A 14,121-nucleotide genomic window follows, 5' to 3' on the forward strand; every position below is an offset into this window, starting at 1 on the left:
TGAATAGTGCCCCTGCTCCATATAGTTATCAAGTATCCAACTGGTGGAACACTCCATGGCTTCATCTGTAGGTCTACATCAATCAGAAGTCTACCTTTTATTATTCCTAGCTGAGTAAATAGCACTGTAGATGTGTACAGTGAATAATTGGCAAGTCAAGTCCCAGATCCCAATGTTAGATAAATGCTAGTGGGATTAGCTGGCCTGAAATGCAGTCAGATCCATGAACTTCCTTGTAGACTAAGGTTTACTATAGAATAAATAGACATACCTATGTCTTCAGTCAACAGGCATCCATCCCCTAGCCCCCCATCTCACTAAGACAACTTAGAATAAATAGTTAGCATTTTAAGATGTAACTTGTAAGAACTGTAGATCTTGCTTTCATCATGTTTCAAAGTAAATACTATTGGCATCTTGGGGAAGGGAGCCCCTTATGTGTAAAACTGCATTTCAGGATGCCAGCATCCCTCCCCAGATACTAAATGCCACTAACAGCTCCCCCCTGCCCCATTAGTCCTGGTGACAAATGAAAAGTACTTCTTATATTTATATATTTTATATATTTTCCTCTAGAGGGCAGTAGCTTCCCAAGTTGAGAAATTTAATTTCCAGTTTTTATTTTGGAGAAAATAAAACGCCATGAATTTTACAAGTCAAAATCTGGCATTTACATAGAAATATAGAGGAATGCCAGGGTGGCTCAGTGGTTGATCCTGGGGTCCTGGGATCGAATCCACATCAGGATCCCTGGGAGGAGCCTGCTTCTTCCTCTGCCTATATCTCATGAATAAATAAAAAATCTTAAAAATTAAAAGAAATATAGAACCTAAGAACTAATGCTATCACTCTAATAACTTCTGAATTATTTTAGAAAGCAAAGCATTCCTCCTTAATATCTCGTCTCTTTTAGACCTCTTGACTAACAAAGATCCAGTTTTTAAGTGTTCATAATTTATACTCTCAGGTTTTTACCTCTGAAATTCAATGGTTTGTTCTATAAAGCTTGACTGAAACAGGTGTTTCAGGGTATCTTGCTAGAAGTTTCAAACAGTACAGTTTACTAGGCAAATTTAGTTTCCCTGGTTATATTAGTTAATGTCTTCAAGTCTTCATTTTCTCACCTACAAACGGAGGGAAAGATGTTGGATTTTTCTCAGTCCTTGTATAATTCTCAGCAAAAACAGGCAGGAAAGCCAAGAAAGAGTGTTTCCTATACCACAGACAAAAAAAAAGATGCCCCATGCCCAGACAGTTGAGGCCTTCAGCTAGGATCTATGTTTACGCCATACGCTGTCAACATAATACAGCCCAGGGCAACCCGGGGTGGCTCAGTGGTTTGGCGCCACCTTGGGCCCAGGGCCTGATCCTGGAGACCCGGCATGGAGTCCCGCAACCCTGCGTGGAGCCTGCTTCTGTCTCTGCCTCTCTCTCTTTCTGTGTCTCTCATGAAAAAATAAATAAAATCAAAAATCATTAAAAAGAAATATGCAGCCCAGGATCACTGCTGGTATATTCAATTCCACGGTAGATTTTACTTTAAGAAAGTTGTTACTGTATTGGTTTCTGAGCTTTATTTAGTTTATTGATAGTTTTTATTTTTCTTTAGAGATTTTATTTATTTGAGATTTTATTTGAGAGATTTAGAGCATGAGCAGCGATAGAGGCAGAGAGAAGCAGGCTCCCCACTGAGCAAGGGAGCCTGATGCAGGGCTTGATCCCACGATCCTGAGATCATGACCTGAGCCGAAGGCAGACACTTGACCAACTGAGCCACCCAGGCACACCTTTAGTGATACTTCTTAATCCAGTAATCTAAGTATGAAGACCTCCCTTGAATCAGTAATCATTTACACTATGGCAGCATGCAGGAATAAGTAAAATTAATGGCCAAGTGTCAGGACAACCCGCTCACTTTTCCACAGAACAGAGACTGGGGCAGCCTCGGTGGTGCAGCAGTTTGGCACCGCCTGCAGCCCGGGGTGTGATCCTGGAGTCCCAGGATTGAGTCCCACATCGGGCTCCCTGCATGGAGCCTGCTTCTCCCTCTGCCTGTGTCTCTGCCTCTCTCTCTCTCTCTCTGAATAAATAAATAAAATCTTAAAAAAAAAAAAAAAAAAAAAGAACAGACTGCTTTGAGTGGCCAGAAAACAATTAAGCAAGTTTATACTAGATCATTTACAAGTTCAGCTTTGTGGTGGTCTGCATGTCACCTCTTTTGTACTCATGCCTAAAACAAGTAAAATATGTGTCATCAAAGGTTCTTGACTTCTATTTAACATTAAACTCAAAGGTTTTTTGTTGTTGTTGTTGTTATACCTTCTCTCTCCTTTCCCCCTCGAAACAGCAGCATTTTCTTCAAAGCTACTGAAACAAAGTTTAACACATCTTGTATTTTTAATCACCATAAATGGCGATTAGAACTTTACCACGTAGTTCCCCAGAGTCTAAATTTGTTTATGTTGCTTGCAACACTCACTTCCCATGACAACCAGGGAGAAGTGCAGCACAGATGCAATCTTAGATGCTTGTGTTTCTTGATCAGACACTTCCTACAAAATGGAGATGAAGGCCAGTTCCCTGCAGATGACTAACGTGGAGCTCCAGCTGTGCCAGCCGTGGCAGAGTTGTTATTGCTTCACTGAGTAGGCACCCAGCGCTCAAGCTGAGGCGAGCTGTTTCGTAGACAGCCTCTGATCATTTATCCTGGCTCCCCTCCCACTTGGCTCTGTTTTGTGGAGCAATAGAATCATTTCCATTCTTTCTCAGACTGTTCCATTTTCTCTTGGCTGCTTTCCTCCTCCCAGGGGGATTGTTTTCTCAACTGTCAAGGAGTAATGCTTAAACATTAAAAATAAGACCTCACACTCATGTGAATCGAATAGATAGCACCTTTGCCTGCTCTGAAAGTCACTGTGTCATGTTGTCTGCCCCCCCCCTTAATGTCCAGTAGTGAGAGGGGGAACGGTTCAAGGTTAATATTTTAACACCATATAGGAATGATGCCTCACTTTTTCCCTTCATGTCAAAGAGCATTGTTATTCTCTCATTTAGTACAAGAGTTTCATGATCTGAATATTACTAAGTCTCTCTAGAGCATCCTGAAGATACCCGTGGCTTGGACCCCCCAGGTTCTTGTGTTTCAAAAGCTTCCTTTTCCCTCCCGGATAATTCACAGAATTTACCTTGTAGGTAATCAACCTAGTAGAAGAATTTCTCTGGTCTTAATGTTCTCATTGGTAGATGCAATAGATATGATGCTTAATGGCAGACGTTATCAGTACCTCTAGCCAGTAGCTGTGGCAAATCTGAAAAAACACAGGACACACCAAAACAAACAAACAAAAAAGACACACGTGTGCTAGAGAACACATCATCAGGTGATTTTAGAAGGGAAGAATGCCAAGGTCCTTTCTAACTTTTCAGTAAGTCTGTGGAAAATAGCAGGCATTCGATCCATTAATTGAATGAATTAGGAGAATGAGGGGATTTTCTTGTTTGGTTGGGCTTTCCATTCCCTGGAAAATAGCAACAGAGCAGACTTAAATTTGCATAGTAGAGGGGCGCCAGCATGGCTCAGTTAAGCATATGACTCTTGATTTCGGCTCAGGTCATGATCTCAGAGTCATGAGATCAGTTCAGGTCATGATCTCAGGGTTGTGAGATGGAGCACCACAATGGGCTTAAGATTCTCTCTGTCCCTGCCCTCCCACCGTGTGTCCATGCACACACACCCATGCTCCCTCTTCAAAACAAAATAAAACAATTTGCTTAGAAGCATTTGCATTCTCCTAGGGTTTCTTTCTTTCCTGCAATAAGGGCACCACCTCATGGTAGTTGTATTTCAGACTGCTAATGGTTGCTAGGATCATATATTACATTATAATAATAATAGCTATCTCTTATAAAGCACATGCAATGAGCCACACACAGTTTTAAGTGTTGTATATATATTAGCTGAATCTCTACAGCAAACACCATGAAGGAGATATTACTATTACCTGCATTTACAGATGGGAAAACTAAAGCACAAGTAACTTGCCCAGAGTCACACAATCAATGAACAATGGAGCTGTGATTGACACAAAACCCAAGCACTCTAGGTTCAGCACCCCTGTGGGTTTAATTGTACAGTAAAACTAACTTTATTCCCTTTCATCATACAGTTCCATGGATTTCAATATATGTATGTTTGTGTAATGACCTCCATAATCACAATACACAACAGTCCCATTCGACAGCACCCAGGTTTCTAACCACTACACCATACTTCCTCTGTATATGGGAACGCATCACAAGTCTAAAAGAGGGAACTTTTCAACCTCAGGGGGGAAACATGTTATCTCAGAAAGGCCACTTTGAAGACCTCCAAAGGAAATGACACAATTTCCATGGAAACTCTAAATGCCACATAATTCTTTCTTGCTTTCTTGAATGCCACTATAAACAATTCTACTGTGACAAAGGTATTTCTCAGGGCTAGGGCAGTGTGTGTGTGATGTGCTATACTCTTGCTGTCTTACTTCAGCAGTGCTGAACCAACGTCAAGTGTCCCAGTGTGATTTCCTTGCTCTCTTACCATCTCAGATAGCTTTAAATCAACTGTGCTTTCATGGCTGGCTGGGAATCTTTTCACATTGCTAGTGAGCTTTGCCAAGTACCACGGACAGATCACAGCATGAGTGGAGATCCTGACCCACAGTTCTGATTAAGAAAATAGTAAATTAAATACACAGGAAATCTGGAATGCAAACATCCAAAGAATTATACCACTAAACTATCACAGAAAAGAAACTGATTTTTAGTTCTGACTCTACTAGTGACATAGAACTGTATTAGACCAGAAGAACTCTATTCACAAAGCCAAATAGCCTCAAGTGCCAAACTGATTTGGTCTTGAACTTGTTTAAATGGAATCGCCTTTTCTATTTGTATGGCACTCATCCTCTTCCTGTTCATTTTTACATGTTTTACTAAAAGGGAATCCTGGTTGCCGAACTAAAAACTTTCTATTATCTCCAGTTTTTCTCAACATTTAACATCAGGCTTAAAAAGTTGTGGGGGTTTTTGGTGTTTTTTTTTTTTTTTCCTTTAAACTCCATGGTTAAATTACTCATTAGGAAGGAAAGTTAGAAACTACTTTTCTCTAAAATGCCAGATAAAAGATGTATTTTGGTGAAACATTAGCTAAAGAAAATGTCTTTTTCACTGGACAAATAAAGCGATCGTGTAAAGCTAATCCTGAGAAATGTGAAAATTTTCAGCATGGAAATTTGGATGAGACTGTTCAACAAAGGAAAACTATGCCTAATGGTCCCATTTACCCACTAATTCCCCCATTAGGCATAAGCTAAGTCACTTCTAGGTAGTTGCTCATTTGTTAATTGGAAATGCTTTTTTATTGGGGCGCCTGTTGGGTGGCTTAGTTGGTTGGGCATCTACCTTTGGCTCAGGTTGTGACCTTCCTGGGATTGAGCCTCAGGCTCCCTACTAAGCAGGGAGCCTGCTTCTCCCTCTGCTCCTGTTTCTGTGTGTGTGCACGTGCATGAGCACACTCTCTCAAATATTTAAAAAAAAGGAAATGCTTTTTCATTTTTTAAAAATTTTTATTTATTTATGATAGTCACACACACAGAGAGAGAGAGAGAGAAAGAGAGAGGCAGAGACACAGGCAGAGGGAGAAGCAGGCTCCATGCACCGGTAGCCCGACGTGGGACTCGATCCCGGGTCTCCAGGATCGCGCCCTGGGCCAAAGGCAGGTGCTAAACCGCTGCGCCACCCAGGGAACCCGAAATGCTTTTTCATTAACTAGATTCGGGGCATTATTAGATTTGTATCCTTGTCTATTGCTGGGTAATAAACTAAGTGACAAACTCAAACTAAGTGACTTTACACAAGCATTTATTTGCTCCCATTCCTTAGTTTGGCAGTTTAATCTAGGCTCAGCTAAGTGGCTCTTCTGCTCTATAGAGACATACACTTGCAGAGCTCACTCTGTATCAGGAGCTCCAGCTGGGATGGTCATTAATAACTGGGAAACCCGGGCCTTTTTCCAGCAGTCACTCCTTCTACCCAAGGTCTCACCCTCAAGCTTGTTCACAAGGGAACAGTGTTTAGAAAGAGCATGAGACCAAGGGGCAAGGCCTCCAGGGGCTGAAGCTCAGAAGCTACACATGTCACTCTGCTGCATTCTGTTGGTCAGAGCAAGTCATGATGGCAGCAGCACAGACAGGGACTCAAGCTGACTGGAAAGGCTACAAAGAATCTGTGCACCAGATTTTATCCACCAAATATCTGGCATGTTGACCACCTTGAGGAAAATGCAGTGTAACATGCTATCCGTTCTAACAACCTTATGAAGAGAATCCACTGTAAATCTGCAAAATAAGAAATTTGATGCTAGTTTAAATTTATCTCAGGAGTGAGGTACATATAGCAGTGATGCAACTGAGGAGAGGAGAGAGGAAAAGGCTATGGAATGTTGATGCCATCATAAATCTTTCAGGAACATTGTTTTTACCCATGCATGTATAACTTTCATAACTTAAAATGAAAAAAAAAATCCATTCAGGGATGCCTGGGTGGCTCAGTGGTTGGTAGTTGAGCATCTGCCTTTGTCTGGGGACATGATCCCGGGGTTCTGGGATCAAGCTGGGATCAGGCTCTCCCTGCAGGGAGCCTGCTTCTCCCTCTGCCTGTGTCTCTGCCTCTCTCTGTGTCTCTCAGGAATAAATAAGTAAAATCTTTTTAAAAAGAAAAAAAATCCATTCAGATTCAAATACAGCCTACCTCCACCCCCATGAAGTACTTACAGTAGCAGAAAACTATCTCAGGAAGTGAGCTATCTACAAAAATCTCTCTCGGGGGTAAGGTAATGAGAACACAGAATTTAAGGACACTCAAAACAGTATCCTACTGCTCTTCATGAAGGAATAAAGAGATTTGAGGCAGAATCCAAGCTGAGGATCCTCAGGCCCTAGAAACTCTCCTTTTCCTGGCTCTACAACCAGGGTGAGGGATGGAGTAACATGGGGTTGGAACCCCTCTTTTACCCCTGACCACCTACTAGCACTTTTTTCTACCAGCACTTCTTGATCTCTGCAATCCCCTCCCCTTTTAGTCCTGTGGAAGGACACTGGGTCCTGGCTTAGACTAGAGTGGGGGATGGGAAGCAGAAGGAATCCTATAGGCCGCCCCACTTGCTCCAGTCTTCAAATCAATGTTTAGAACTGTACACTGGGGTATCTAGAAATTTGATAACATATTAGCTTATTTTCTATCCCACTAGAGCTCCACCCTGCCCGCCCCCTGCCCCCCTGCAACAACAAAGAAACCCAAATGGCAGTGTTACTGCCAGGGCAAAATTTGGGCATTTCTAGCTCTCTGGCTTCAGTCCCCCAACCAGTAAAACCTCTTAACCTGAAAACTCTAAGCAGATGTGCAAAAGAAAAAAAAAAAAGACACTTCAACTTTTAAATAACCAATATTTTCCAAAGGGAAAATAACCACACTACTACATATCTTAGCCTTGGGGGTGGTGGAAGTACAATGGGATTATACTCAACAAATAGCACAGGCTAAAAATGGTTAACATCTCAAAAGAAACCATGTGAACTATCCCCACCAGTTGATGTCAAAATTATGAAAGTGGAAAAAATAATAGGCAAAAAGTTGTAACATTGAAGACTTTTTTATTATTTTTTTAAAAGATTTTATTTATTTATTCATGAGAGACACACACAGAGAGGCAGAGACAGACAGAGGGAGAAGCAGGCTCCATGCAGGGAGCCCGATGTGGGACTTGATCCCCGGTCTCCAGGATCATGCCCTAGGCTGAAGGCAAGTGCTAAACCACTGAGCCCCCCAAACATCCCACACTGAAGACTTTTAAAGCTGTATTGTATATTTACAGAACTGCCCAAAGCTTGAAAAGGACACTTTATTGATATTTACTCAAAGTGATCAAATGTTCTAGCAAGACTGGGGATCCAGAGATCTGCAAAGGTCTCAGGATTATCATCTACCATTTTTCAGGCCCTACTGGAAAGCACATTTCCCTTGTATGTGAGTAGCCCAAAGAGTCTCAAGGGTCCTTACCTCTGGAACTCACTGACCTGAAACTGAGGCCCTGAAATAAATCTGGACCATCCACCTTCACCTGCATGGGGTGGACTGACCTGGGCCTGCTTCCTGGCAAGCCATCTGCTGATCAGAACTCCAGCCAGCGTTAATGTGTGCATTCCTGTATGTGTATGCTCATGCTGAAGAGCACCAAAAAGGCACAAGATGGAGAGAGAAATGCCTGCTACTATTGCTGCTATCAGGGTTATAACTGCTGACTGGTCAACAATAAATGAAACATGGGAAGACAGCACAGAGAGAAGCTTACATTGTTCTTGTTTTTAAGTGAAAACACCTGGTGTCCAGTGGACCTCAAGACTATAGGTGGAAACCTTGGTCAGGGACATCTGCTGCTCTTCCTCCTTCCTGCTGTGTAGAATGGACAGCCTATTACTGTTATGTCTCCACTACTCCCAATCAATTCTGGGAGACTGGGAGACACCCACGCACAGCCAAGTTATCTACAACTTGTGATATTCTAATCAATGGGTCAGATGGGACAAATGTCAAGGCCTATAATACAGCAGGCTCACAGGGCCCAAGAACCAAGGGCATTTTCAAATAAATACAGCTCTCAGGGTGACTGGGTGGCTCAGTTAAGTGTCTGCCTTCATGACTCAGTCAGGTCATAATCTTGAGGTCCTGGAACTGAACCCTGCATGGGGCTCTCGGCTCAGTGGTGAGTCTGCTTCTCCCTTTCCCTCTCCTCTCCCTCTGTAATCTCTCTCGCTCTAACAGAATCTTTAAAAAAGAAAAAAAAAATCCAGCTCTCAACTTTAAATTATGACATATTCTTATGCTTTCAAATAGCTACTCCACAAGGGTGCCTGGGTAGCTCAGTGGGTTAAGTATCTGGCTTTTGATTTTGGCTCAGGTCATGATCTCGAGGTTGTGGGGTCAAGCCTTGTGTCAGACTGCGCTCAGCATGCGAGTCTCCTAAAAATTCTTTCTCCCTCCCCCTCCGCTTCTTTCCCAGCTCATGCTCACTCTCTAAATAAAATTTTAAATATATAGCTACCACATTATAGTATTATCTAAAAATGCCAGCTTAAAAAATTAACATAAACTATCTCAGAACTAGGCTTAAGTAGGATTAGGGCACAATTCTTTTATCCTACTTTTGTTTCAAAAAGGTGAAATTAATCTACTGATGGTAAGCTTCTGATGTGGTCTTTACTAAATATAAACGGACTAGAAATTGATAGAGGGATGCCTATTTAAAGAGCGTCCTTTTTATCATGTTAATAGGGCACTGTAAATTGGGAACAGATTAGGCTGATATCCCTTTGATCACTCCTAATTGCTCCTTTTATTTTTGTAACATCCATTTCCCACATAATATTCACTTAATCAGGGGATCCCTGGGTGGCGCAGCGGTTTGGCGCCTGCCTTTGGCCCAGGGCAGGATCCTGGAGACCTAGGATTGAATCCCACGTCGGGCTCCCGGTGCATGGAGCCTGCTTCTCCCTCTGCCTGTGTCTCTGCCTCTCAGTGTAACACAAACCTGCCACTTTCTACTCTAATATCACAATTTACTTGTCTGTAGGTTGCAATGTTTGAATAACAACTTACTTCTTGGTTAAGGGGATGTGCTTGATACTTATAAAAAGTACTTATACTACTGGATGTTAATGCAGGATCACCAAGCCCATACCACGTTTTGTTCCCAAAGACTTAGGTGTTGTCTTACATGGATCACGAGTAAGTCCTACCTACTCTTACATGAAAGTAGCCATTTTATTTCTCTCCAACAGCTTCCTTTAATGGAATTTCATACTTCTGTGCACAGGGCACAGAACATCTCATGAGAAAAATCTTTGTTCTTTTATGCCAGTAAGACTCCCGTTGGGCTCCCCACACGGGTCAAATAGACATGGCCTAGCTAGTTGTATCTTATGCTCAAATAGAGAGCTTAAAAACTGTAATTCTCTCATATATCATTATATGGTTAATTCATTCACCCCAGTAATGGTAGCTTAGTGTGAGGTGTTATTACCTACCCACATCTATGCTGAACATTAAATGTTGGACATGTTATTCATCATTCTATTTTAAGCAACACTAAATTAAACACTCCAAATATATACATCTTCTGTGTTTAAAAAAAAAAAAAAAAAGCTTTCACACACAAAGTTTAAGACTTGATTACTGGGCAGCCCGGGTGGCTCAGTGGCTTAGCGCCGCCTTCAGCCCAGGGCGTGATCCTGGATTCTCAAGATTGAGTCCCACGTCGGGCTCCCTGCATGGAGCCTGTCCTCTCTCTCTCTCTCTGTCTCTGTCTCTCATGAATAAATAAAATCTTTAAAAAAATATAACTATTAAAAAAAAAGAACACAAGCACAAACATAATTTTTAAGATTATAAGAGATTATGGGTCCTCTGAACCTCACTTCATGAGAATACTTCCAAGATTGTCAACCAATTTTGGTGATAAAGATATCAGAGAAATAGGCATTAAAGTGATTAGACCACGATACATCCACCCTTTGGAACATTATGCAATAGCTACAAAGAATGAGGAAGTTCCTAACTACTGACAACAATCCCCAAATTCTGCAAGCTGCAAAATATCAATAATCCTATTTATATCAAAAGCATAGAAACCAAACAATATGTATACAGATACGGAGATAAAGAGTTAACAGTAAACCATTAAAAGTAGTTAAATCGAAAGAACAAATGAGAGTAACAGGGTTAACAAGAAGAGAGCTAGTCAAGATGGACTTTTTTAATGAGAATTTAGTTACACATGCATTGTGATTTTTATTAAAATATTTCTTATTTATTCATAAGAGACAGAGAGAGGCAGAGACATAGGCAGAGGGAGAAGCAAGCTCCATGTAGGGAGCCAGACACAGGTCCCTACATCGTGATTTTTACAAAGCAATCAGGGCACACACACAAAGAAATAAAAGGTATGGTATTTCAAAATCAATATAAGAATGAGGATACTGATCTCTAAAATTGCCCCTTCTGGTAGTAGAATCTTGACCACTGGTAAATTTCCACCTGCAGTTTATCCCTTAAAGACATTCCAGCAAGCTTCCATAATTTTATAGCACTGTTATGATTTAAGCAGAGGGATATTCGATATATCTGAGTTTCAAAGTATTCAATCATAAGTAAGAATCTTCAGTGTATTAGGACTAAGTCAATTCTTATGAAAGGAGCCAGACAGAAAGGGCACTCCCCACCCCCAACCAAATTGGGGTGAAGTGAATGACTGCCAGGTAACGCATGAAACAAGAACTGGGATCTACCAGAAGGAAAAGCTCTTCCTGATAAGAATACTAATGAACATAGAAGGTATAATGTATTCAAGCAAAAATAATTACATGCTAAAATCACTGGGTTTCTTAAAAAGATTGTTTCAATATATCTTCCCACAGATTACAAAGGGAAAAATAACTTAATAGAGAAATCTGGTGGACCACACCTTAACCAAATGAGTTAACACCAATAATGGGATAAACTGACACGATGTATGCCATCTGGAGTAATACACCAATATTTAGTATTCCTGCCAAAATGCATAACCTGAACTGAGGCATGAAGAAACAGTATTTAGAATATTCTAAATTAAGGAACACTCTTTAAACCACTGGGATGAACTCTTAAAACTCATTGTTGTGAAGAACAAGCTAGGGAATTGTTCCAAATTAGAGGAAACTGAAGAGATGAGACAATTGAATGCAATGGGTGTTAGGAACAGGGGGACTATTAAAAGGTTACTAAGACATTTGAGACAATTTGAACATATATTGTAATACATTTTATCAATCTTAAAAATCCTACATTTTTTAACTAGAGCATGGTTGTGCAAAAGAATGCCCTTATCCTTAGGAGGCAAGAACTGAAATATTGAGATAAAGATAAGTATGCTACTTAACTTCTGGTGGTTCTACAAAGCACACATATTATACAGAAAGCAAGTATGAGTGAATCCAAATGAGGGTACACAAAATTTCAAGATACCATTGCTGCAATTTCTCTAAGTTTGAATCTTTTTCAAAATAAAATTTAACAAAGTCTCTTTCTCAAGATTTGCTATTTCCTGTAACTTGGGTTGACTCCCAATATCCTCGGTCTGTGAAACAAGAGATTTCTGCATTATCAGAGTTTAAAAATTACAGTAAACTTACCATTGTAAATTAATTAGCTGAAATCAAAGAGAAACACAGAAACACTTCACACACAATTCTTGGCCTGGACAACTATTTACCCTAAGGACCAGATACTATTTTAGCTGCTTTATAAAGTAGTGAACATGAAAGGATTCTGACTCCTAAGATATTATAATGTAGTTTGACACAAAAGCCCATGTACTACTTTAACATTAAAAGCTGCTTTCCAAGACAAGCAAGTCAAGTTAATCATGCCCAAATAGAGGAAGAACAAGTATTTAGGATACTTACTTGGTTTGTCATGTAGTGAAAGAGGCCCTAGTAAAAGTATATATCAAGCAGTAGGCTAAATGCTTAATAAGCATTTAACACTCAAAGCCACTCTATGGATAGAAATTCCATGTCTCCTTTTATAGATGAATAGGTTCAGTAAAGTTAAAATAGTTTGCCCATTTTATACTGGTAAGGAAAAGAGGCCCATTGTGAACCCAGCTCTAACTCAAAGGCCCACAGAACACTTGATGCAGTGCTCTTTGAAAAGGCAATTTCTTAACACTGAAACTTTCCCTTATTACCAAACACTACTGCCTTGTTCTTAGCACCTTCACCAATCCGCCTTTATGGAGCTGAGGATGAGTGCTGTGGAGTACCCTAGGTGGGAGGTCACAGGATTATACAGCAACTCTACCTACAAATGAATCAAGCCCTCACTGAGACCTGGGGAGAAAAAAAAAGATGGCCAACTGGTTTAAGTGTAAAGGCAGGATATATGTAAACATCCTAACAAGGGTGAGCCCCTGGGAAAGAAGTAGAAAGGGACTGAAGACACTTGTAACCATTCCTTCATTCATTAAAGATAACAAACCAAATCCGACATCAATAGCATTTATGTATTCAAGATAAATTCCCCATATATCCTTGGTCGGTCAAACTTTCATGCTCTTTGTCACTGATTCTACTATCTCAATAAAGTAAATGCTTGGAAATTCATTTTGCTTTTTGCTGATAAAGTCTTACAAAAGACATCAAAGGAAGAATCACTCTCATCAATATGAAATATCCATTCTTTATGACTCAGGAGGTTACAGGTCACTTGGTGTTATCAGGCCACAATGCAATCCAATTGTTTTGATGCTTTGCAATGCCAGAGGTTTCTCCATCACCTTCTCCTCTTTTTGTCAACAAAAACACTTTAAAAAACATGTTTCTCCATTAACAAAAGAAGCAGACTCTTATTTTCTTCTCAGAAGTCCATTATAGTAAGATCCTTAAGACAGTAGCCTGGCAGTCAACACTTAGTGTAACTTATTTCCCCTTCAATGCATCTTTTTCCAATCATGAGTCAAAATGTACTAACACCAGGCCTGCTATTGAGAAAGGATATTTATATTAAAGCTGTTAAGGGAAGGAAGTCTGGGTGGCTCAGTGGTTGAGCATCTGTTTTAGGCTCAGGGTGTGATCCTGGGGTCCTGGGATCGAGTCCCTCATTGGGCTCCCTGCAAGGAGTCTGCTTCCCCGCCCCCCCCCCCCCCCCCCCGCCTATGTCTGTCTCTCTGTGTCTTTCATGAATAAATAAAATACATTTTTTAAAAAGCTGTTAAGGGAACCTGGGGTTGGGAATTAATTACTATGTAAAGCATCCTGTGATTTGTCTTCAGGTTGTTTTTCCCTGACCTCAACCTCCTAGAAGTAGAGGAAGATCTACTTTGGACGACTACCCACTAGACTGTTACCCCAAACAACGGATTGTGATGACCTTTCTACCTACCATGGTTTATCAGAGGTAATAATTTTGGAATTAATATACTTGCAATTCTAGCAAAGTAATTCGGTTTGATACTTGACCTACCAAATAATAAACAAAGGCATAATAAAA

Source organism: Nyctereutes procyonoides, unplaced genomic scaffold, assembly GCF_905146905.1.
Source record: "Nyctereutes procyonoides isolate TBG_1078 unplaced genomic scaffold, NYPRO_anot_genome, whole genome shotgun sequence".
In the NCBI taxonomy this organism is placed as follows: Eukaryota; Metazoa; Chordata; class Mammalia; order Carnivora; family Canidae; genus Nyctereutes; species Nyctereutes procyonoides.